General features: G+C 41.1%; 1 pseudogene; it reads left to right on the top strand.

Moving 5' to 3' along the window:
• Positions 1-15181: 15181 nt before the first annotated feature.
• On the top strand, positions 15182-15733 carry LOC119810711 (annotated as a pseudogene).
• Positions 15734-25467: the final 9734 nt, after the last annotated feature.

The following is a 25467-nucleotide window of genomic DNA, read 5'->3' as shown; positions in this document are numbered from 1 at the left end:
GAAGCTCTGGCCCTTGGCCACAGCCCAGCCCCAGTCAGACATCTTGCAAATCTATCGTATTGATCAGAGGAGAAAGTCTCTGTGTGGCTCCTTGCACAAATAGCTCCCAGGACTAGAAAAATAGCTTGGTCCGGGTGTCCTGCTGCTGACCGCCCTTCCCATCTGTGAAGGACTGAATATTTCATCAAGCATTGCTTTCTTCCAGAGGAAACCTCGCATATTTTATTCTGAGTGTCCTAAATGACTGTTTTCCAGAACCGAAGGCTCTGAATCAGTCAGTGTAACCCCGCATGCTTATCTGAGGCAAGCCGCAATTTCAGCTCAGTTAGTGGCTGCGATTCTAATTTGAAGTTAGACAGTTTCGTGTAACTTATTCTAGATTAATTATTGTGGAGTTGAAAATAACTCCTCTAGGAATCATTATAACCAACAGTTGAGGACTTCCTTCTAAGAAGCCAGGTCCGCAGGCCAACTTCTCTCCCACCCCGCTGTCTTGTGTAAGTAAGCCAGGCCTCAAACTTGCTGTGTAATTGAGGGTGACCTTGGACTCTGATCTTTCTGTCTCCACCTCCCAAGTGCTGGTGGTACCATGGAACCGGTTTTTATGTGGTGCTGGGTTTGAACCCAGGCTTCATGCATGCTAGGCAAGCACTCTACCAGCTGAGCCACATCCCTGGCTCCTCTATTTTTTTCCAGTCTTATAATGTAGACACCAGAAAGGGGCTGCTGAGCTGGATATGGTATAGATCTTATCCCCGAGATCTAGCAAGAACCCTCAGGTGCAGGGAGCCCTCTGCCCCATACAACTTTTGCTTCACTGTCAGACAATGTGGGACCCCAAGCTTTCTGAAGCTTTATGGGATTGAAGAAGTCACAGGAAAGCCTGAAAGGACAGGCGAGGAGACAGAGACCTTCACCGACTGTGTGTAGTCTTGGTGTTTTAATTGGCATCTGTGGACCGCATCGGAGGCAGGGCGGTCCTGGCTCCCTGGGAGAACCTGGAGATGTTTCACATCCCTGCAACCGCCTTAAAAAAAAAAACAAACGAAAACAGCTCGGCAGTGGTGGCACACACCTTTAATCCCAGCACTTGGGGGTCAGAGGCAGGTGGATCTGTGAGTTCGAGGCCTGCCTGGTCTACAAGAGTTAGTTCTAGGACAGGCTCCAAAAGCTACAGAGAAACCCTGTCTTGAAAAACCAAAACCAAACCAAAACAAGCCAAAACAAAACAAAACAAAAAAACAAAAACCCCGAAAATAACCCATTGCTTCTTTTTCATCTTTGTAATCACGGCCTTTTCAATCCAATTCCCCTCAGACTGTTAGGAAATGAAAGCGGGGCTGGGAACCAAGTGTGGGTAAGGGCGTTTAAACTCCACCTGTATCTGCTCACCAGGATCCAGTGGGAGAGAGGGAAGCTTGAAGGGAGAATGAAAAGTGGGGATCTAGTTCTAGCTTTGCTCTTTAACAAGTGAACTCAGCCTTCCTGTGCCTCAGTTTCCTCTCTTTGCCTCCTTCTCTTCATTCTGCAGTAGACAGTTGCCTCATATGAGGTAACATATATGAATATTTGCTTTAAAATGAAAAACGGAATTTTTTAAAAATGCTTAAAAGCATTTATATAGAAAGTGGCTCAAATATTATGTAAAATATAGCAAAAAAACTTAATTAAAGACATAAGGGAAAAGCTAGCTATTGTTTGTATTGTTCTATCAGATGTGACAGGCGGGAGAGAACCTTGCTCTATTATTCAGAGTGTCAGGGAAAAAATGTACAAAATCTATACACAAGTATTGATCTGTGGTAAAAGCCGAAGAAAACTGTTGAGTTTCCAACAAATAAGCAAATAACCCAATCTTGGTAATGAAGGTTTTTGCCTGGCCTGAGTCTAGAGGTCAGGAAATCAGGGCTTGAGGACAGCTCTGTCAGCTACAGTGACCTTCATGACTCTCATCAAGTCCCTGCCTCCCGTGGCTCCAACACTCTTCATGGGAAGGTTGGAGAAATGGCCCACCTTGTCCCCAGCAATGACTCACTATAAACTTCACTGGTTTGGGCTCTGTACCGCTCTGTATGTACCATAGGGAACCTACCCACATGTGGCAGTGCAGATTGACTGGCAGAAGAAGACCAAATAGTATTTACTTCCCCAGAGTGGGGCTCACATTTGTACCCACATTTCTGACACCCTAAGTGTGTCTATGGAAATTGACACCCTAAGTGTGTTCAGGAGAGGCAGAGACTTGGAACTTCATCTCCGAGGACTAAGGTGTCTAAAGGGGCACTCTCAGGGAGCACCCTCAGGGAGCACTCTCAGGGAGCAAGGGTTGCAGGGCTGGGCCTGACACTTCCCACCTGACTTCTCTTTGGAAGCGTTCTGGAAGCAGATGGGACAAGGGAATCTTCTAGGTGTTCCTGCTGCAAAGGGACCACCTGTGAAAGAGCCAGAAAGAGATGAGCAATGGAAGCCACAGTCTGCATGTGAGACAGGACCGTGAGCCAGCCAGCATGGGCCCAGGGAACTTCACCTAGGCACCAACACTTGAATGCTCTCACGCCCAAGCAGGAATGAGTAGGAACTGAGAAACAAAACACCAAGAGGAGATACAGAGAAAAAGAAGACAGAGTCAGGTCAGACATCGGCTATGCCATGTAGCCACCAAAGGAGAAAGATGCCAGAATATTGCCAGTAAGCCACAGCCCAATAGTGATACATAAGTTAATAGAAATGGGTTAACTTAAGATGTAAGAGCTAGCTAGGAATACACCTAAGCCATTGGCCAAACAGTGCTGTAATTAATATGTGATTATTCGGGTCTGGGCTTCCGGGAAACAAAGGCACAGTCTCTGTTTATATTCCACTATCATCATGCCTGGGAACATGGTGGTGTGGAATCAGATGTGGTGCTGGAGCTGAGAGTGCTACCTCCTGCAGACAACAGGAAGTCAACTGACTGTCACACTGAGGGGAGCCTGGTCCCACAGTGGCATACTTCCTCCAACAAGGCCACACAATAGTGCCACTCCCTTTGGGGGCCATTTTCTTTCAAACCACCACAGTTACTGCTAAGTATTTGCATCACGAATGCACCTTTAGATTTTCCTGCCATGCTAGCCTAGTCCTTGCTGCAAATCTGTACTTTTAATTAGGGCTCTGTGAGTGTGAACATCTGTCTAATGACACATATCCGCCATTATGCTATCATACAGAATAGATTCACTGCCCTAAATATCTTCTGTGCTCCTCTTATCCATCTTTTCCTTTCCCTCAGTCTCTGGAAATCCCTGATTTCTTACTGCCTCACAATTTTACCAAATGTCATAGAGCTGAAACTATATGCTATATTGTCTTTTCCAGATGCATTCACATAACAATTTACATATTTTTCCGTCTTTTTGTGGCTGTGGAATTCATTTCTTTTTAGGGTTGTATAATAGCCTATTATGTAGATAAACCACCATTTATGTACCCATTCACCCACTGAGGGCATATTTTATAATTCTGATAGTTATTTCATAAGGATTCAATACCCTGCATTAAATATCATGATGCTTAACACATCTGTAGTAGTTTTCATTTTCTGTATTTTGCCCTGGCTAATATAAAGGAGAAGGTGTCTGTAGAGATACATACTGTTAGCACGGGTTACAGAAGTCATAATAGGATGGGATGCAATTCAGAAATAGATTCCCCTGGCTATTATTTTCTAACCTATACCCTTCAACATGCTAGTTGAACCCTCAAACACTCCCATCTCGCTTTGTTAACTATGGGAGCCAAGAGCTCACTGTCGCCAATTAAAGTCAAAGAAGAGCTAAGGTTCAGGCTTTAATGTCTGGGAACCAAGAGAACAGACTTGCCCGCCTCTGTGTCTTTGCTTCTATAGAAGGTTCCTGTCCTACTTAGCTTTCTCTGACAGCTTAACATAGCCTCAGTTCACCTGAGAAGGATTGCTCGATTTGATTGGCCTGTGGACACATGCGCCAAGAGGGCACGTCTTGATTGATAGTTGATGTGGGAGAGTAGCACCAGTGTTCCCTGGGCAGGTAGTTCATGGGTGGAGAAACAAGTTAGCTAAGTCTGTGAGTGAGCCAGCATTGACCATGAGTTCGTGTCTGAGCTCATGACCCACTTGAACCCAAGCCATGCATGAACTGTGACCTGGAAGTGTAAACTGAAACAAACTCTTTCCTCCCCTAAGCTGGTGTTTGTCTTGGGTAAGGTCTTGGTGTTTGGCTCTGCAGCATGTTGAAAGTAAGACAACTCCCTTCTACACTAAGGGGCCACGCTCTCAGGTCGGTCCGCTATGTCTGAGATGCCCTTCCTCTGGCTCATCCCACGTGTGGGTCTTTTGTGTCACTCAGGTTCGAGGTCACATATGACCTTCTTAGATAACATGGACCCTCACAGTTGTTTTCTAGGATAGCTCTACTTCAAAGAGAGAGATTATTTAGCTTAGGCATCAGAACCTCAAGTTTTTCTTCTTATTCAGGAAAAGCTTTGTCATATTCCAACTGGGACCACGAAGGATGTAGAAGAGAAGTCCCAATCACTAAATAGGCAAAAACTTCAAAACTGCCTCAAAACACGCTCTTAACTCTTAAAATTCTGTGTTTTCTGGCTTCTTCTGGGTGAGCCCTTTGTTGGTCTTCCCCGTAGTTTCTCAGGCACTTGCAGTGAGATATGGCGAGGCTGGAGCAGCTGTGACAGCTTCCCTCAAATGTATGATGCTTTGGCAGGGATGACCAGAAGGTTGACTCCACATGGGCTCCTCTCTTTTTGCAGTTTCAAGGTTCTCCATATCCAGATGGCTTCTTCCCAGTGTCTCCTTGTGGCTTCTCCAGCTAAGCCCTTTATGTGATGGCTCATGACTCCCAACAACACAACGCAGGCAATGCCAGGGCTTACAGCAGCACACTGAAGGAACTGGCACATCACGTTGGCCAAGCAAGTTACAGAGCCAGCCCACTCCCCGGGGGAGAGTGTTTTAGGGAGAGAGTAGGGAGGGCACCTGCTAAATGTCATATAGCAAAGAACTGAACCAGCACAACATGGATAGTGGCAGACAGGGAGACTATTTATTAAGGAACAGGACACTTCTGATCAAGGAATTAGACCAAAAGCAAAAAATTTCAGAAGCTCAGGGGTGCCAGGCCCTGAAAGTCATCACCTTTACAGGTCATTTGTAAAGCGCCTGCCTCCTGCTTGGCTCCTGTGAGCTCCCTACAGGGTTGTGTGGTGAGGCTTCGGGTCGTAGTCTTTGCCACTGGTTTCTTTCATATGCTAATCTCAGCCCCTCCTCCCCTCCCCCCCCCCCCCCCCCCGCCCCAAGGAGGTATTTAAAGGGGAATTTCAGCATCCTGTGCCTTTGAAGACCAGCTTCCCTGGCATTTAGATGTTGCCAGTCCAAGGAAAGGCCAACATCCATGGAACTGGCTAATGAAGAATAATGAGACTCATTCATGATGAAGGACAAGAAGGAAGAGAATTCTAGCTGCTGTCCACCCCTCCCCCGCCCCCAGAAATTGAAATAATTCCTAGGAAATTTGGGATGGGTCTCTAAGAACCGGGAACTAAATGGTGCTGGAAGAATGAGAAAAGTTAAAAGCCATACACAAGTGAAAAACATCTAAATCCTTCAGGAAGAAAGAAGTCATATATTTCACAAATGTGAAGACAGAGAGAGGAGAGGGAGAGAGGGTGGGAATGGAAATGAAATCAGCTGAAATCAGGGACTCCGATCAGGGACTCTGATCACTAACTGTGGGAAGGGAAGGCGGAACAATCGTACTGAGCGACAATTGGGAAAACGAGAGCCTTGAAGATATTGATATCTTTTAACCCAGTCGTTTGGTTTCTAAGAAATCAGCTTAAGGAAAATTGGACATATGCATCACGATCTACCTACCAGAAAGTCACGTAAGGTTTTTCTGTTCTAGTACCCACAAATGTCACATAGAGAGCACACACAAATGATCGCATTTGCCTAAAAGAAAGTTAATGACACAAGTGCCCCTGTAGCCACAAGGACAATGTGGCTCTCGTGTCTCTAACCTAGTTTCCTGTCATCCCAGCAGGGGTGACAGCTGTTTTAACCTTTGAACAACAATTTCTTCATCTTTTCTTTGTAAGCTTGTTACCTTTGAATAGGACTTGGCATGGTAGTGAAAGACCCGGATAAATTCAGATCCCTCTAGCAGAAAGAGTCGAGCCAAAAACATCTAGCAGGGAGAGAAGAACCAAAAATCTAGGTTAGCCGGTTCAGTGACTCTGCTCCAGGAACTAGCTGACCATAAAGTTAGATTATCATTTGAGAATAATCTTGAGAAACAGGGAGCTACCCCCTTGTGATTATCACTGGTATTTTTGGAATTTTCCAATGACGCCCTCCCTACCCCCTTTTGGGTTATTGGGTTATGGTTTCTTCCCTTAAATACCCCTTCTCCAGCTACTCAGAGTCGAACTCTCCCCCTGCGTGGGAAATGAGTTTTGGCCCCAGTGTACTGGTTCCTGTTCTGTCAATAAACCTCATGTGATTGCTGCAAAGATGGTCTCTTGTGAGTTCCTGGGTGGGGGGTCGTGTTATCCCGAGAGTTTCATTAGGACATTTAGTTCTGCATGCTTTTGAATGCAGCACAAATGTACGCACACTGTGTTTGTGTATAATTGTCAGTAGCTTTACACTATGTCTCTGAGATTCTTTACTTTTTAAAAATTTATTTATATGGTATTCTGCCTGTAGGCCAGGCGAGGACACCAGATCTCATTATAGGTGGTTGTGAGCCACCATGTGGGTTGCTGGGAATTGAACTCAGGACCTCTGGAAGAGCAGTCAGTGTTCTAAACCAATGAGCCATCTCTCCAGCCCTCTGAGATTCTTTACTGTTGATGGGTGCAGCTTCAGACCACTCGTTTCTAAAAGGGTGGCTTTCTATTCTGTGATGAACATCTGACTCTTTCTTTTTCCTATTATGAGGGATGTTGCCAAACATGCTGCTTACATTTTCTGCAGCAAGAATTTCACTTGAATGTAATCAAAGGCGTGCTATAGAATTGCTCTGTTGGTCTATCTTTAGCTCCATGAGGCAATGCCGAACTGCTTCCAAAGTGATGGTTACTGGTTCTCTTTTTGGAATATGAACATTTCAGCCAGCCGTTTTTGAAAGCATCAGACATTTTCAGTTTTGCTGAACAAGGGTGCAGAATGGGACCTCACCGTGATTTTGTAACAATAGCAGTTTTATTGAGATACAATTCATCCTACATACAATTCATGCATGTAACGTATTCAATTAAACAAGTATCAGTATATTCATAGTTGAATAGCTATCACCACCATCAATTTTAAAATGCTCTCGTCATCTTCAAGGAGAACCTCACACTTCTTAGCCCATGATTCCTATTTCTCCCCACTGAAACTACATATCCACTTCCTGTCTCTATGAGTTGCCACCATGGACACACCAAAGAGGTGGGATTACACAGTGTGGCCTTCTGTGACTTCTTTTCTCTACCCATGTTGTTCTTAGGATGCAACACTATAGCATTTATCAGTACTTCATTCTTCACTTGTTTTACTATTGAATGACATTCCATTGTATGATATGCCCTATTTTATGAACAGGTGGTTTATCATCCATTGGTGAACATTTGAGCTGCTTTAACTTTTTGACTGTTATGGATAATGATACGTCATTGTCCTGTTTATGATTACAGTTGTACTGTGAAAGAATATGGATTTTATATGGACATATTTTCAAATATATACCCAAGGGTAAAATTCCTTCATGGTATGGTATTTCTGTGTTTGTCATTTTGACAAAGGCCAAAATGTTTTTAAGTAGCTATGCAATACTATAAACCTGCCACAATACATACGTATGTGTATGTATATATATTTCAAGATTGACTTCTCCACATCCATGTCAACATTTGCTCTTGTCTCTCTTTTAAATTTTAAATATTCCAGACTAGAGAGTTGGCTAGCAGGTTAAGAACACTTGCTGCTCTTGCAGAGGACCAGATTCGATTCCCAGCACCCATGTGACGGCTCACAACCATCCGCAACCCCATTCCTAGGAGATCTCACATCTCTCCGGGCCTCCACAGGCACCAGGCATGGAGGCAGTATGTATACACACATGAAGATGAAACACTCATACACATAAAATTATAAAATAATAAAATCTTAGAAAATTTTTAAGCAATCCCAATGAATATGAAGTAATATTTCATTCTATTTTTAGTTTATATTTTCTCTGATTATGAGAAAAATTGACATTATTTCATATATCTTTTGGCATTTTGGGCTTTCTTTCTGTAATAAGTTTGAGGTTTTTGGCTTAATTTTGTATTATTGTATACTTTTGTATTGGTATATGCCTGTCCATATATTATATGAGCTGACCTTTTATTTATAAACAGGAAAAAATCTTTTATATGTGGCTTGTCACTTCATTTATAGTATGTTCTTATGAGCAGAACTTCTTAGTTAATAGTGTGTACTTTTTCATTTTCCTTATTATATGTGCATGCCTCTGTGAACCATGTTGTGCAATAATGCCCGCAGGGGTCAGAAGAAGGCACTGGATCCCTGGAAATTAGAGTTACAGATGGTTGTGGGCTGCTATGTGGGTGTTGGGAAGTTAAAACTAGGTCTTCTAGAAGAGCAGTCAATGCTCTTAACTGCTGATCCATCTTTCTGACTCCCTAGTCTATAATATATATACACATATATATACACAAACATATATATATATATACATATAATATATATATATATATATTCCTCATTTACCCTGAAGATATGGTCCCTGGTTTACTTGTGAAAGTTGCACAGTTTTGGCTGCCATATTTGGTTCTCTTCCTGGAAGCCATTTTTCTGTATGATAAAAAGTTATTTCTTTATTTTTTTTTTGTTCACTGAGCATGATTTTTAAAGGTTTTATAGTCGGCATTCTTCCTCAGGGATCATTTTTTTTTGGGAACCAGGGTCTGACTATATAAGAAGACCAGCCTTGAGTTGACTTTGTTTCCTGGGCAGGCCTCGGATTGTGGTTGTCCTGCTGTAGTTAGTGTCTCCAGTAGCTGAGATAGCCAGTCCCAGCCACCCAGCCTGCTTGTGGGTTTGACGTGAGTGCTGGTCATCACGTTCCTTTATCCCTGTCTCGGGTTGGTTGTTTGGGACCTTCTTCATTTCTGGGAGGATCAGCCCAGCCCTCTTGCATTCACCTCCTACCTGTCACCAGCTTTCACTGACTCATCTTTGCTTAAAATGGTGAAGTCACATTTGTGATGGGACGTTCCCCTACAATGTCCTTGCTGGATTTCAGTACCAGTATGACTCCAATTTTGTAAAATGAGCTCAAAGTTATTCCCTTGGTTTTTCTATAGTCTAAAATATCTTTCCTCCAATATTTGGAAGAATTTTCCAGGAAAACAATGACAACAACAAAAAACAAACCAACCAGCTTAAGCCTAGACTCGTAGAAGAGGGAAGTTCCTCAAGGTTGAGTCTATTCTTAAATGATTATGGAGTCAAGCATAACTTCTATTTTTCCTTGTTTCAGTCTTATTGATGGACTTTTCTTTTTTTCTCTTTTGATTTTATTTATTTATTATTTGTTTATTTGTTTTTGAGGCAGCATCTCACTATGTAACCCTGGCTGGCCTGTTGCTTGCTATGTGGACCTGTCTGGTATCAAACTCAGAGGTCCGCCTACCTCATGACCTCAGTGCTGGGATTAAAGGCGTGCACCACCATGCTATTGTTGGATTTTTTAAAAATCTGTTTTTTATCTACAATTTCAGATTCATTGTAACAAAACTGTTCCTTTTTTTTTTTTTTTTTTTTTTTTTTTTGGTTTTTCGAGACAGGGTTTCTCTGCAGCTTTAGAGCCTGTCCTGGAGCTAGCTCTTGTAGACCAGGCTGGTCTCGAACTCACAGAGAGCCGCCTGCCTCTGCCTCCCGAGTGCTGGGGTTAAAGGCGTGCGCCACCACCGCCCGGCTAACTGTTCCTTTTTTTAAACTCCTGTTTAATCTTTAAGGCCTGTATATTCATGTCTCTGTTTAATTCTTGATACTGGCAAATTTTACTTTCTCTCATTCCTTGATGCTAGTTTAAAAAAATTGTTAATTTTAACAATCTTTTCAAAATTAACTTCAGTCTTTGTAGATATTTTCTGTTGTATATTTATTTTCTATTTAATTATTTTCCCCAATAACTTAATATTTCTTTGAATTTGTTTTGACACCTGTACTTTGACTGCTTGAGACAGGTGGTTCATTTACTGTTTGGCAGAATTTTCTCTTTTGTATAGTAATATGAGGATTTAGAAGCTTAATATTTTAATCATTTCCATAACTCCACCTTATAAGATTTTTAATAACAGCTTTATTGAGATGTAATTCACATGCCATATAATTTACCCCTTTAAAAATAAACCAGTCAAATGTTTAGGTAGATTTCACTAATATTTTAGAATTGTGATAAAATAAATATATACAGCACAAAACTAACTACTGAGCCTTTTTGTCTTATGCCAGGTCTGGCGGTGGAGCCCTGTAGTCCCAGCTACTTGGGAGGGTAAGACAGAAGGATTACAAGTTCAAAGCCAGCCTTGGCTACAGAGTGATTCAAAAGTCATTTGAGGCTAAAAGTGAGAACTTAGTTCAAAACCAAAAGCTTAAAAGAGGCCTGAGGGTGTGGCTCAGTAGGAGAGCACTTACTCCTAGGTTTGATCCCTTGTTCCACCAAGAGAAGTTATATTTTCAGCTTAAGGGCATTAATTTACATCCACACTATCAAGCATTCTTTGCTTTCATCTCTTCCATTGTCCTGACAGAAACTCTGCCCTCACTGAGCAGTAACTCTGGTCCTTGCTCTACCCAGCCCCTGGCTGCCTCTCATCGGCTTTCTGCCTTTGTGAGTTAGCCTACTGTAGATATTCCATGGAAAGGGACTCAATATTTGTCCTTTGTACTTGCCTTATTTCACTCAATATATTTTTAAAAATATGCTTTTAATTGAAATAGAACATAGTTGTTTCCCTGCCCCCTTTCTTCTTTCCTCTAACTCTTCCCATGTCACACTACACTGTTTAGTTGAGGGCCTCTTTTCTTTGATTATTATTGTTACATATATGTGTGTATTATATGTGTGTATGTATGCACAAATATATAAATATTCTCTTGCATATATGGCTTCAGGAATGACCACTCTGCATTAGACAACCAGTAAGTGGGAGAGTTAGGAGCCAGCCATGATAAGCTAAATATGAACAGATCACCCAAAGGAAGTTCTTTACTTCCAACCATTATCACCTGCCAGTGTAGGACTCAGCCATCCATAAGTTTAATGGAGGCCTGAGTCTCAGTAGTTTACCCTGAAGCAATACCTGGTTTCAGGAAGGACCATAATTGAGATTATCCGAGCACCACCCAAGAACAGACCATCCAAAGGAAATGCCTAATTCCAACAGCTGTAGACAGGATCACCTGCCAGCACACACTCACCAGGACACCCCTAGACAGCCAATCAGGGATCCCGAACCTTAGAAACCCTTCACCCCCCACCTTTACTACTATAAAAACCCAACTCTAATTGAGCTCAGGGCTCTCCGTTTATTCCAATATGTTGGACATTTAGAGAGATCGAGTTTGCAAACTTGCATAAAATAAAGGCTCTTTGCTTTTACATATGGGACTTGGTCTCCTTGTTGGCTTTTGGGGGACTTTGTGGATCTGGGCATAACAGAGGCTAATTCTCCTTCTCCAGCAGTCATTAGCTGCCTGTAGCTCTCGGTCAGGAGATGGGGCCTCATGACATTTACCCCCTTCCACATGAATGTGTTCATTACCATTGTTTCAGTCTTGTTTACGCAGCCATTTCTGGGAGAGTCTGTCTCCTGACAGACTTTCTAGAATTCTGGCTCATACAGTTTCTCTGCTCTCTCTTTAATAATGTTCCCTGAGGTGTAGATGGGAGAGATCCTTAGCCCCAGGAAGCTGGCTAGCTTTTCCATACCAGACATTTGTTCTCTCCCTCTGAGAGAGTTTAATTAGACAGCTGTTGACAACCAAACCTTCTTAAACTCTTCAAAAAAACAGAAACAGAAAGATCCCTCCCAGGCTCGTTCTGGAGCTCTGATACCCAAACCAGGTAAAGATACAACAAAAAAACGAAGGTAAAACTAAAGACCAGTACTCCTGATGAGCAAAGATGTAAAACTCCTCGACAAAATACCAGCAAACTGAATAGAAGCACCTATCAAGATCACCCACCGTGATCAATTGCCTTTGTCCCTGAAATGAAGGGTTGGTTCAATGTACAAAGGTCAATAAAGGTAACAAAGCGTACAAATTTTGCACTTAAAAATAAAAATCACATGATCATCTCAATAAATGCAACAGATAAAGCCTTTGACAAATCCATGTGTTCATAATAGAAGGCCTAGAGATTGTAGAGCTCAGGGGACTGTACCTCAGCAAAGTATTTTCAAGGCCTTTTTCTTGCTTTCAGGGAGATTGCACTGAGATTGTAGGTCAATTGGAGCAAAATGACCTATTAGGATAGTGTAGAATGTTTATGCAGCACATTTCTTCCCCATAAAACAAACAAACAAAATACCCGACATCCTCACAATATTGAGTCTCCCTAAGTTTATAACACAGACTACTACTCCTTTTATTTAATTCTTTGATTTCTTTTTGTCAAGTTATAATTTTCCTAATAAAAGATCTTGGGTATATTTTCTTGTACTTTACCTATTCCTTGGATTTGGAGGAGGTACTGGCATAAAGTACATTCTGCTTTTAAAATTTAATTTATTCTTCCACAGTTTCATATATGTATCTAACACAATCTGGTCTCACTCATGCCCTCGCTCTTTCCTTCCCACTCCCACCAGCCTCTCTTCACCCTCTTCATCTACTTTCATATCTTTTTTTTTAAACTTTGTGATCCACTGGGTTTCACCAGGGCTCCTCATGTGGTCCTGGCTGTGTGGCTATCCATTGGACTACTACTGACTTAAAAGTAGGAACCACCATGAAGTCAATGGTTTCTTCTCCACCAGCAGCTTTCTGGGATCACTTAAGTTTTCCACAATAAACAATGAATTTTTCTGCAGTAATCTTTAAAGTTTCCAGGAAGAAGATTGGGCCCCACAACAACAATTCCACCTGGTCGATATGATGTCATGATACTGATAGCACTACTACAAGACCTGTTTTGGGTACCAGCTACATAGGATAGTTCCAACTTGGTTAGCTAAAACGGTGTACATTTTTTACAACGTTCTAGTGGTGGCACATGCCTTTAATCCCAGCAGTAGGGAGGCAGAGCCAGGTAGATCTATGTGAGTTCCAGGGCAGCCTGGTCTACATTACAGATGGTTGTGAGCCACCGTGTGGTTGCTGGGAATTGAACTCAGGACCTCTGGAGAGATGGCTCAGTGGTTAAGAGCACTTGCTGCTCTTCCAGAGGTCCTGCATTTAATTCCCAGCAACCACATGGTGGCTCACAACCATCTGTACAGATATTCAAACTATTTGTTTCAACTTGTTTTAATCTTGGTAGGTCATATGCAACTAAAAATCCATCTATATCTTTTAGGTTTTCTAATTTAATGGAGTATATGATTTTAGGATAGGTTCTTACAATTTTTTTTTAAATTTAATTGGTATTTGTGGTGGTTTGAAAGTAATTGGCCACCATAATCTCCTAGGGAGTAGCAGTATTAGGAGGTGTGGCTTTGTTGGAATGGGTATGACCTTGTTAGAGGAAGTATGTCACTGAGGGGGCGGGCTTTGATGTTTCTTATGCTCAGGATATCACCCAGTGTCTCATTCCACTTCTTGTTGCCTGCAGGATATAGGATTCTCAGCCACCTCCACGTCTGCCTGCATGTGGCCATGCTCCCCATCGTGGTGATAATGGGCTGAACCTCTGAAACTGTGAAGCTGTTTCTTTATTATAAGAGTTGCCATGGTCATGGTGGTTTTTTTCACAGCAATAAAACCCTAATTAAGCGATGTTTATTATCATATCTCAACTTTTTATCTCTAATTTTATTATTTTGGGTCTTCTATGTCTTTATTTTGGTTAATTTGTTTAAGAGTTTGTCAGTCTTGCTTATTGTTTTCAGAGACCCAACTTTTCATTTCATGGATTCTTTGTGTTGTTTTTTTGTTTGTTTCTATTTCATTAATTTGTGTCCTGAACTAAATTATTTATTCCTACTTACTGCTTTGAGATTTTGTTTGTTCTTGTTTTCACAAGATCTTAATATGCATCATTAAGTTATTTTTGATTTGACTTTGTTTTCTTTTTAAAGAAATATAGACACTTAGAAATACAAACATTCCTCTTAGGGCTTCCATCATTGTATCCCATAAATTTTTGGGTATCATTGTATCCCATAAATTTGGGGATATATTTTTATTTTCATTTAATTCTAATTTTTAAATTTCTTTCTTGAATTCATCAGTGACTCATTTATCAGTCAGTAGCAGGTTTTTCTATCTCCATATCTCCACAAGTTTTGTTTTTGTTTGAGACAAGGTCGTACTGTATGGCACTGGGTATCCTAGAACTCACTATATAGATAAGGCTAGTCTCTAACTTACAGAGATCCAGCTGCTTCTGCTTCCTAAGTATTGGGATTAAAGGTGTATGCCACCAACCCCAGCTCTCAGAATCCATAAATTTGTGTACTTTCTATGGTATCTCTTAAAACTAATATCTAACTTTATTCCTGTTGCTCAGATAGAATACAAAATTGTTGTCTGAGGTTTTCTGTCCTGCCCTGTTCCCACAGTCGTTAAGTCCCAAAGAAATCACACAGAGGTCTACTTCATTATAAACTGATTGGCCTAGTAGCTCAGACTTCTTATTAGCTCTGATAACTTATATTAGCCCATTATTCTTGTCTATGTTAGCCACGTGACTCGGTACCTTATTCAGCGAAGCAGTCACATCTTGCTTCTTCTGTGGCTGGGTCATGACTATAAGAAGAATTTTCCACTTCCTAGAAATCTCATTGCCGCTTAAAGGTTCTAGAGCTTAGTAGGCCAGGAAGAGGCAGTGGCTGCTCCGTAACCCCAGAGGAAGAGATACCTCAAAAACCCATAAAAGTTTCTTTAAAACCTCGTTAATGTCCAGACTCGAGTTCTAGATCTATGGAGCCCACCAGAAACTGTCAACTGTTTGGAGGCGCCTTTTCCGCCATCCTCCCGCCTGGGACCATTGATGTGAGCGACTTCCGACCGGTCTGGACAACCAAGAAGTTTTCTGCCATTCTGTGACCGACCGGAGTCTGATCGTGGAACTTCTGGAGCTGCAGGCCACGTGCGGGGCAAAGCAGCTGCCTGGTACCATTTTGAGGACGTTGGCAGGGTGTAGGGAGGTTAGGGCTGTGCACGTGTTATCTGTGCAGCCTCTCTGTTTGGAGAACTTATCCCTGAGGGGCAGCTGTCAAGATGGTTCCTTTCTGGCAAGCAGCAGGTAGCTAAAGAAAACCAGCAGGTAACGAAGGATGTCACACTCCATCAGGCCTTGCTTTGGCTGCCCCAGTACCAGACTGATCTCTTGCTTACCTTCAATCAGCCCCCTCTAACAGCAGGTCTCTTGGCCCTGAAAATCCGTCATGTCCACCTTGGAGCCTGGGTAACTTTGAACAACTGGTGACTAGTTTGACCCTTCCCGATCCCAGCATCTTTGGACGCCAGTAAAGATGATGGAACACACAACATAAATGCTGCTGAGGACTCAGGGACCCAGTTCTGAGCGGGGGAGTTTCTGCTTCCTCCCTGGACATAAACATAAGACACCTCCTCTGTGGAATAAACTTACTTTATAAACAAAAAACAAAAACAAAACAAAACAAACAAACAAAAAGAAATATCATTGCCCCACCTCTACTTCCTACCTGGCTACTGGCCAATCAGCATTTATTTAAAATAGAAGTGACAGGGTACAGATCATCGTCCCACAGCACAAAATGTTAGTTAAATTTCCCTATATTTATTGAGGCTTCTTTTATGATGTAATATGTCCTCTATTTTTGGGAAAGTTATGTGAATTTGTTAGTGTTTGAATGGGATGCTCTACAGGCATTTGTGAGGTCTAGTTTTGTATGTCATTCATGTCATGTTTTACCATTTCTCTGTTGTATGGATGACCTGTCTATTAGTGAGAGTAGGGTCACTATTACTCACTATTACTGTGTTCGGGTTAAACTATAACTTTACATCTGATAGTATTTGGTTTAAGAAATTGGGTTCCCCTTTATTTGTTGCATATATGTTTAGAATTGTACCTCTCTATGGATTGCATTCATTTCTTCTTCTTTTTTTAATATAGATTCTATTGAGCTACATATTTTTCTGTGCTCCCTCCCCTTCTACCCTCTCCCATTGTCCCCATGCTCCCAATTTACTCAGAATATCTTGTCTTTTTCTACTTCCCATGTAGATTAGATCCATGCATGTCTCTCTTAGGGCCCTCTTTGTTGTCTAAATTCTCTGGGATTGTGAATTGTAGGATGGTTTGCTTTGCTTTATGTCTAAATGCTACTTATGAGTGAGCACATATGATATTTGTCTTTCTGGGTCTGGGTTACCTCAGTATGATATTTTCTAGATCCATCCATTTGCCTGCAAATTTCAAGATGTCATTATTATTATTATTATTATTATTATTATTATTATTATTATTTTGCTGTGTAGTACACCATTGTATAAATGTACCACATTTTCTTCAGTCGAGGAGCATTTAGGTTGTTTCCAGTTCTGGCTATGACAAACAATGCTGCTATGAACATAGTTGAGTACATGCCCTTGTGGTATGATTGAGCATCCTTTGGATATATACCCAAAAGTGGTATTGCTGGGCCTTGAGGAAGGTTGTTTCCTAACATTCTAAGAAATTACCATACTGATATCCAAAGGGGCTGTACCAGTTTGCACTCCCAACAGCAATGCAGGAGTGGGAGTATTCCCTTTACCCCACAACCTCTCCAGCATAAGTTGTTATCAGTGTTTTTGATCTTGGCCATTCTTATATCTCTAAGATATTCTTATATCACTAAGATGGAATCTCACAGTTGTTTTGATTTGCATTTTTCTGATGAATAAGGATGTTGAACACTTCCTTAAGTGACTTTCAGCCATTTAAGATTCCTCCATTGAGAGTTCTCTGTTTAGATCTGTACTCCATTTTTTTAATTGTAGTATTTGTCCTTTTGATGAACAATTTCTTGAGTTCTTTGTATATTTTGGAGATCAGACCTCTGTCTGATGTGGGGTTAGTGAAGATCTTCTCCCAGTCTACAGGCTGCTGTTTTGTCTTGTTGACCGTGTCTTTTCTTTACAGAAGTTTTTCAGTTTTAGGAGGCCCCATTTATTAATTGTTTCTCTCAGTGTCTGTGCTGCTGGGATTATATTTAGGAAGTGGTAAATGATATTTATCCAGAAACTTGTCCATTTCCTTTAAATTTTTTGATTGTGTGGAGTACAGTCTTTTGAAAAATGGCCTAATGATTCTCTGGATTTCCTCCTGGTCCGTTGTTATGTCTCTCTTTTCATTTCTGATTTTGTTAATTTGAATATTCTCTCTCTGCCTTTTGGTTAGTTTGGATAAAGGTTTTTCTGTTTTGTTGATTTTCTCGAAGAACCAACTCTTTGTCACATTGATTCTTTGTATTCTTTTATTTGTTTCTATTTTATTGATTTCAGCTCTCAGTTTGATTGTTTCCTGCCATCTAGTTTTCCTGGGTAAGTTTGTTTCTTTTGTTCTAGAGTTCTCAAATGTTCTGTTAATTCACTAGTGTGGGATTTTCAAGCTTTTTTATGTAGGCATTTAGTGTTGTGAACTTTCCTCTTAACACTGCTTCCATTGGGTCCCATAAATTTGGGTATATTGTGTGGTCATTTTCATTGAATTTTAGGAAGTCTTTAATTTCTTCCTTTATTTCTTCCTTGACCCATTGGTGATTCGGGTGAACACTGTTTAATTTCCATGTGTTTGTGGGCTTTCTGGAATTAGTGTTGCTGTTGAATTCTAATTTTAAGCTATGGCGATCTGATAAGATACATGGGGTTATTACATTTTTAAATATCTTTTGAGGTTTCTTTTGTTACCTAGTATGTGGTCAATTTTTAAGAAGGTTCCATAAGGTGCTGAGAAGAAGGTATATTCTTTTATATTTGGATGGAATGTTCTATAGATGTAGGTTAAGTACATTTGAGTCATAGCATGTTAGTTCCCTTATTTCTCTGTTAATTTTCTGTCTGACAGACCTGTCCAGTGATAAGAGTGGGGTATTGAAGTCTACCACTATTAGTGTGTGGTGTTTAATGTGTGATTTAAGCTTTAGTAGTGTTTCTTTTACATTTGAGGGTGCCCCTGTATTTGGGGCATAGAAGTTCAGTATTGAGATTTCCTGTTGATGGATTTTTCCTGTGACTAATATGAAATGTCCTTCTTTGTCTATTTTGATTGATTTCAGTTTGAAATCTATTTTGTTAGATATTAGGATAACTATACCAGATTGTTACTTAGGTCCATTTGACTGGAAAAATTTTTCCCAACCCTTTACTCTGAAGCGATGTCTGTCTTTGAAGTTGAGGTGTGTTTCTTGTATGCAGCAGAAGGATGGATTCTAATCTGTTAGCCTGTGTCTTTTGATAGGTGAGTTGAGTCTATTTATATGAAGGGATATTGATGACCAGTGATTGCTATCTTCTGTTATTTTAGTTTTCATATTGGCAATGTTATTTTGTGTGTTTTTCCCTTCTTTGGGATTTGCTGCTGTGAGATCATTTATTTTCTATATTTTTGTGCGTGTAGCCAACTTCTTTCGGTTGGAGTTTTTCTTTTAGTACTTTGTGTAGGGCTGGGTTTATGGCTAAACATTGATTAAAACTGGTTCTGTCATGAAGTATCTTGTCCTTCTATGGTGATTGAAAGTTTTGCTGGGTACAGTAGTCTGGGCTGGCATCTGTGGTTTCTTAATGTCTGCATAACGCTTGACCAGGATAGGACCTTCTGGCTTTCATTGCTTCCATTGAGAAGTCAGGTGTAATTCTGATAGGTCTGCCTTTATATGTTACTTGGCCTTTTTACTTTGCAGCTCTTAATATTCTTTCTTTATTCTATATGTTTAGTGTTCTGATATTATGTGGCAGGGACTTTTTTTTTTATCCAGTCTATTTGGTGTTCTATAAGCTTCTTGTATCTTCATAGGCATATCTTTCTTTAGGTTGGGAAAGTTTTCTTCTATTATTTTGTTAAATATATTTTCTGTGCTTTTGAGTTGGACTTCTCTTCTTTATACCTATTATTCTAGGTTTGATCTTCCATGGTGTCCCATATTTCCTGAATATTTTGTGTAAGCTTTATTAGATTTAATGGTTTTCTTTGATTGATGAGTCTATTTCCTTTATTGTACTCAGCACTTGAGTTTCTCTCTTTTCCTATCTCCTGTATTCTGCTGTTTATGCTTGCATTTGTGGTTCCTGATCATTTTCTCATTATTTTTGTTTCTTTAATTCCTGGCTCAGGTCTGCTCCCTCAGAGGTCCCAGACTCAAGCCTGGATTGCAGAGGTCTCTGGCTTCTTCCTACTCCCTCAGAGGCCAAGATTCGTGCCTAGAGACCCTGGGCACTGGATTGCTTTCTTAATTAGTGCATTGTAGCCTTCTTTATCTCATCTAACTACTTTGGCTTGGTGTCTGTTTTGTCAGATATTAGATATTAGAGTATGTATGTCTGACTGTTCCCTGGTTCCATTTGCTTAGAATACCTTTTTTCTATACTTTTTTCCCTAAAGTGCTATCTATCTTTGATAATGAGATGTTTCTTGAAGGCAGCGAAAGAGTAATCTTGTTTTCTATCTAATATACTTTTCTCTGTTTTTATTTTTCTCCCCCACCGAGGCTTTTTATTTATTCATGTTTTACATATTTTCCCCTCCTGTGTGTTTTCATCTTTCTTCTTTATGGCCCACCATGCCAGCCAAAGGTTGCTAATACCATGAAAAGAACTGATTGGACGGGAGCAGATTGTCCTGCCACTCTATAGGTCTTTGAGCATGCACATCAGCTCTATTATTGTCCTGATACTCTATAGGTCCTTTGAGCTGCACATCAGCTCTATTTGTCCCGGCCACTCTATAGGTCTTTGAGCCGCACATCAGCTCTAGGGGCTGATCATCCTACACTTGTTCACCCGGCCTGTGAGGTTTCCCAGTGATTTCCTCCCCAGTTTGATGACCATCAATGATTTCAAATTCACCGGTGTGAGCACGGGTCTCACTGCAGCCAGGATCGGCACGGTGACTTTGTAGCATCCCATCCCCCGTTGAGGGACCTGGACATTTACTCCTCTTTCTCAGCACTGTTGATGTTCTTGAGGGCAATTGGCCAGAAGATCCGTGGTCACCATGGGCGATGGTGCACAGAGATGATGGAACGCTTATCTTATGTCTTCTGATTGAGGAAGCTGAGGCCATTTATATTCAGAGTTATTATTGAAGGTATATATTCATTTCTGGCATTTTGTTGATTTGTGCTGTTTTCTTATTCTTTATTTTGCTTAACTGGCCTGGCATTGCGTATTTTTCTCCTGTGGCCTCATCTTCAGTCTGAAGTATCCTTTTAAGTATCCTCTGTAGAGCTATCCTAGTGTCATGAATTGCTTGAGTCTGCTTTTACTATGGAAATTTTTGGTTTTCCTTCAATTATGGCAAATAGTTTTGTTGGCTGTAATAGTCTGGATTAGTAGTTATGGCTTTTCAGAGCTTAGAATACTTCTTCCCAAGCCATTCTGGTTTTGAAAATTTGTCATATTGTTTTTTTTTTTTTATTAGCCTGCCTTGATATGTGACTCGGACCTTTTCTGTTGCAGTTTTCAGTATACTTGTTGCTCTGTATTTGTAGTTTATTATAAAATGATATGGGGGACTTTTCTGCTCTTGTCTAGTTGGTGTTCTATATGTTTCTTGTACCTGCATTGGTATTTTCCTCTCTAGATTCTGGAAATTTTCATTATGTTTTATTGAAAATACTTTTGTGGTTATTGGCATAAAATTCTTTCTCTTTTTCTATATCCAATAATTTGTCAATTTGGACTTTCATAATCTTAAATCTAAATCTTAAATCCTAAATCTTTCACCTGTTCAGTTATATTTTCATAATTATTATTTCTCAGCGATCTCACTTGTGCTGGTTCTGGAAGCTTCCTGGGAATTCAGGGAACTCTACAGGTTTGTGTATGTCCCAACTCTGTCTTAGCCCAAACTTCCAGGTTGTATTTCCTCTGCATGGTGCTGGGGTTTTGTGGCAACCCAGGCCCTTTCTTATACCCAGGCTGCTCATCTGTTTATATTGTGTTTTAATCTCAACTCCCACTTGTCCATTGCTGTTACAGAGCAATTGACTGTATATATTAACCTCGTGTGCTACAACCTTTCTACAACTGTTTGTAAGTTCCAATGGTCTTGTTCCCTGTAAAGATTTGTCACTTGTATTGGTTTAATAAAATGCTAATTGGCCAGTAGCTGGGCAAGAAATATAGGTGGGGCGACCAGAAAAGGAGAATTCTGGGAAGAGGAAAGGCTCAGTCTGCAGTAGTCACCCAGATGCAGAGGAAATAAGACAAGACTGCCTTACTGATAAAAGATACTAAGCCACATGGCTAACATAGACAAAAATTATAGGTTAATGTAAAAATGTAAGAGTTAATAAATAAGAAGCCTAAGCTATTGGCCAAACAGTGTTGTATTTAATATAGTTTCTGTGTTATTATTTGGTTCTGGGTGACCGGGAAACAAAAAGCAGTTAAGAGCTTTTTTTTTTCCTTTTATTCCTTTGGCTTATCACATTAGATAGTGACATCGTCTGAGCGTGAGAGTGGTATTACGTCTTCCTTGCCAGTCTGTATCATTTGGCCCTTTCTCTTTCTCATTCTACTGCTTTAGTTAGGCCGAGTAGTGCCATGTTAAAGGCAGTGGTGAGAAAGAGTGTCCTTGCCTTGTTCCTGTTCTTAGTGGGAAATCTGTGTTTTTAAACACCAAGTATGATGTTAGCTATAGATTTTCTTTTTGTACATATTCTTCATCAATCATTCTTAGTTTACTGAGTAACTTTACCTCACTGACTAAACCAGAACTTACCATGTAGCCCAAGTTGGCTACAAACTCATGAAAATCTTCCTGTCCAACTAGTTGCCGGGGTTACTGAAGTGAGCCACACAGGAACGCAGTTGCTGCATCTAAACATCTTTCCTGCCCTTTCCCATTGCTGCTTATCCCTAGACACTTTATTTTTGCCTGGATGGTTTTATTCCTAGACCATACATTCTCTTTGTTCATATGACTGGTATAGTTCCTATCCTGAATGATACAGACAGGCGTGTAAGCCAAGCCTTGTTATCTTCTTACAGTCAGATTGACAGGAAGATATTTACTCCTGTCTGAGGACCTGTGAATGATTTGCAAGCAACTACAGCAGATGAATTCACAGCAAACAATTTGTTCAATTAGAAAGAAAAGCAGGAGGAAGCAGTAAACAGTAAAGCAGGTTGTATCTCCATCACCACTGTTCGCCATAACTGAGCAGCTTGGTCAAAAGCCTGCCTGTATTTTTGTCACAGTCTGGAAGCCAATAAATCCCCAAACACCACCATTACAGTAAAACAAGCTGCAGAGCCTGAGATGGATTTCCTGGAAGGATGACAAATGGGTGTTTTCACAGCGCCAAGTGCTTACTGGAGAACTTTCTGAGAGACAAGTGTCAAAAGGTTATTACTACCTTGGCTTGAGGAGAGACTTGGGAAGGTATTCCAAGGGGAGGAAACATGGCCTGACAGTTGTTTATTTCTGGGGAGATCCTGAAGCTGCCTGCAGGATAAAGGAGGAGCAGCCTGAGGACAAAATTTGAACAATTTAAAGTCAAAGTTGCCTCTGAGAGAAATAACTGGAGCCGGGTAGAAGAATAGGGAAATTAAGGTGCATGGGGCAAGAAAGGAGTCTGTTGCTCCAGAGTCAGGCTGAAGCCTCTCACTAGCTGAGTGAGAATCAGGAATTCCAGCACAATTAACACTTGTAATTAAGCTTTCTCAAGTAGACAGAATAGGAAGAAGGAAGTGAGGTAGATGGCTCAGTCAGATGCCATGCCTCTCCTAAGTGAGACAGATGCCATGCCTCTCCTCTCTGAGCCAGACGCGATGAAGCGCCGGCCCAAGATGGACGTATGCTAGAATCTTCCCAGGAAGGGAAACTTTACTAGTGAGAGGCTTCAGCCTGACTCTGGAGCAACAGACTCCTTTCTTGCCCCATGCACCTTAATTTCCCTATTCTTCTACCTGGCCCCAGTTATTTCTCTCAGAGGCAACTTTGACTTTAAATTGTTCAAATTTCATTGGCAGCTCAGGAGGTTACCTTACTAACTGCCATCCTCTGGTGCCCCTCAGGAATTACCCCGTGGTCTCATTTAAGCTCTTCAGCAGCCTTTGAAGATAACACCTTCCAAACCCAACAAAATCTTTCATATGCTTTTGAAAAGACAGTGAAATAGATATTTTTCTTGTTGTTTAAGAATAAAAGTGTGGTAGTTTGAATGTAATTGGCCCCCATAAGCTCATAGGAAGTGGTACTATTAGCAGGTTTGGCTTTGTTGGAGTGGGTATGGCCTTGTTGGAGGAAGTGTGTCACTGTAGGAGTGGGCTTTGAGGTTTCCTTTGCCCAAACTTTGCTCAGTGTAACACTCACATGGTTCTCTTCTTGTTGTCTGCAGATCAAGATGTAGGACTTCGCTACTTCTCCAGCTCCATTCTGCCTGCATGCCACCATGTCCTGCCATAAAAGTGGACTCAACCTCTGCAACTGTAAGCCACCCCACTAAATGTTTTCCTTTATAAGAGTTACCGTGGTCATGGTGTTTCTTTGCAGCAATAGAAACCCTAAGACACATAATTTTCATTTTTAATTCAATATTTATTTTAATTTTTAAAAGTTTTGCTATTTTACATATATGGATGTTTTGCCTGTATTTATCTCTGTGTCCCACATTCATGCCTTGTACCCATGAATGCCAGAAGAGGGCATCAGATCTCTAGAACTGGAGTTATAGACAGTTGTGAGGTGCTATGTGGGTGCTGGGACTCCAACTAAGTCCTCTGCAAGAGCAGTCAGCGATCTTAACCAATGAGCCACTTCTTCAGCCCCTGTTTTAATTCTCTCTCTCTCTCTCTCTCTCTCTGTGTGTGTGTGTGTGTGTGTGTGTGTGTGTGTTCATGCTGTGTGAGTGAGAACCTCAGAGGTTGGAGGCAACAGAGATCCTGGAGCTGGATTCTCAGGTGCTTACCAGCTGCTCAGCGTGGATGCTAGAAAACAAACTCGAGTCTTTTGCAAAAGCAGTACCTGCTCCTAAGCACTGGGTCATCTGTCTCTTTGGTCCCCACATTGAGGTATATCTCTATTCTTTTTCCTGAGCACACCCCTTTTCCCCAAAATCTCTGTGCTTAAATCTATGTCAAAAACTCTTATTATAAACTCAAACTTGGCTTAACTCTAGTTCATCCTGAAATTCCGAAATTCCTTCCTATGTATAAGTTAAGGTACTAACTCAACCTAAGAAGTCTCTAAACAGAATTCCCTGGGCTGCTGTGTTGGAGCATCATGGGCTGTGTCTCTGATCTGCCTCCATCACTGGCATAGCCATTTAGTAAGTTTTTGTTTAAAGTTTGTTGTATGGCCTTAAATTAAAAGTCCACGGTATTGTACGGTTACTGAAGTGTAGGTGGGCGCAAACGGCTGAGGCCTTGACATCTCTGGATTTGCCCAGGACATCCCATTTTGGAAGGGATGACTCTAACAGCCTTAGACTCACCCCTTGGTCACCTGCATAGATGCAAATCCACTTTATTTTCCTGAAATATAGAATGTTCCTTCACCACAGAAGTAGACTGTGCACAGCTACTTCAGGACAGAGTTTGGAGAGCATTGTCTGCTCTTGTCTTTTGAAGCAAGCACCAAGTACCACCATTTCATGTATATTGCCCCCTTCACCTTCTTCCTGTAGGGGGTGTTTCAACATCAATAACAAAAAGAAGCAACCAAATAATCTTAAGTCCTTTTGACAATTGTGATCGTAAGAGATGTCACTCAGCCAGCAGCCACACCCTCTCCTTTTCCATCACTGAGCTCTAGTTGGTTCAAAAGGCATTGAGCATCCCGGGAAATGAAGCCTGTTGTTGTCTGAGTGCTAAGACCCGTGAGATGGCCCTCTGATCTCTGTCTTACTTCATCCACACAGGCCTACTCCTTACCTGGTGCAGAATGCGTCAAGTGGGGGGAACACAAGTCGAATAATCCCAAGATAGCTCCAAATAGAGTATTCTAAGGTTTTTCTTTATTTTAAGGGAACTCACAGATCACAGCGAGGAAATAGGAATGAGGTCTGACA

Source organism: Arvicola amphibius, chromosome 3 (genome assembly GCF_903992535.2).
Source record: "Arvicola amphibius chromosome 3, mArvAmp1.2, whole genome shotgun sequence".
In the NCBI taxonomy this organism is placed as follows: Eukaryota; Metazoa; Chordata; class Mammalia; order Rodentia; family Cricetidae; genus Arvicola; species Arvicola amphibius.
The sequence above is the reverse complement of the archived record's forward strand: the minus strand, read 5'-3'. Positions and strand labels throughout refer to the sequence as shown.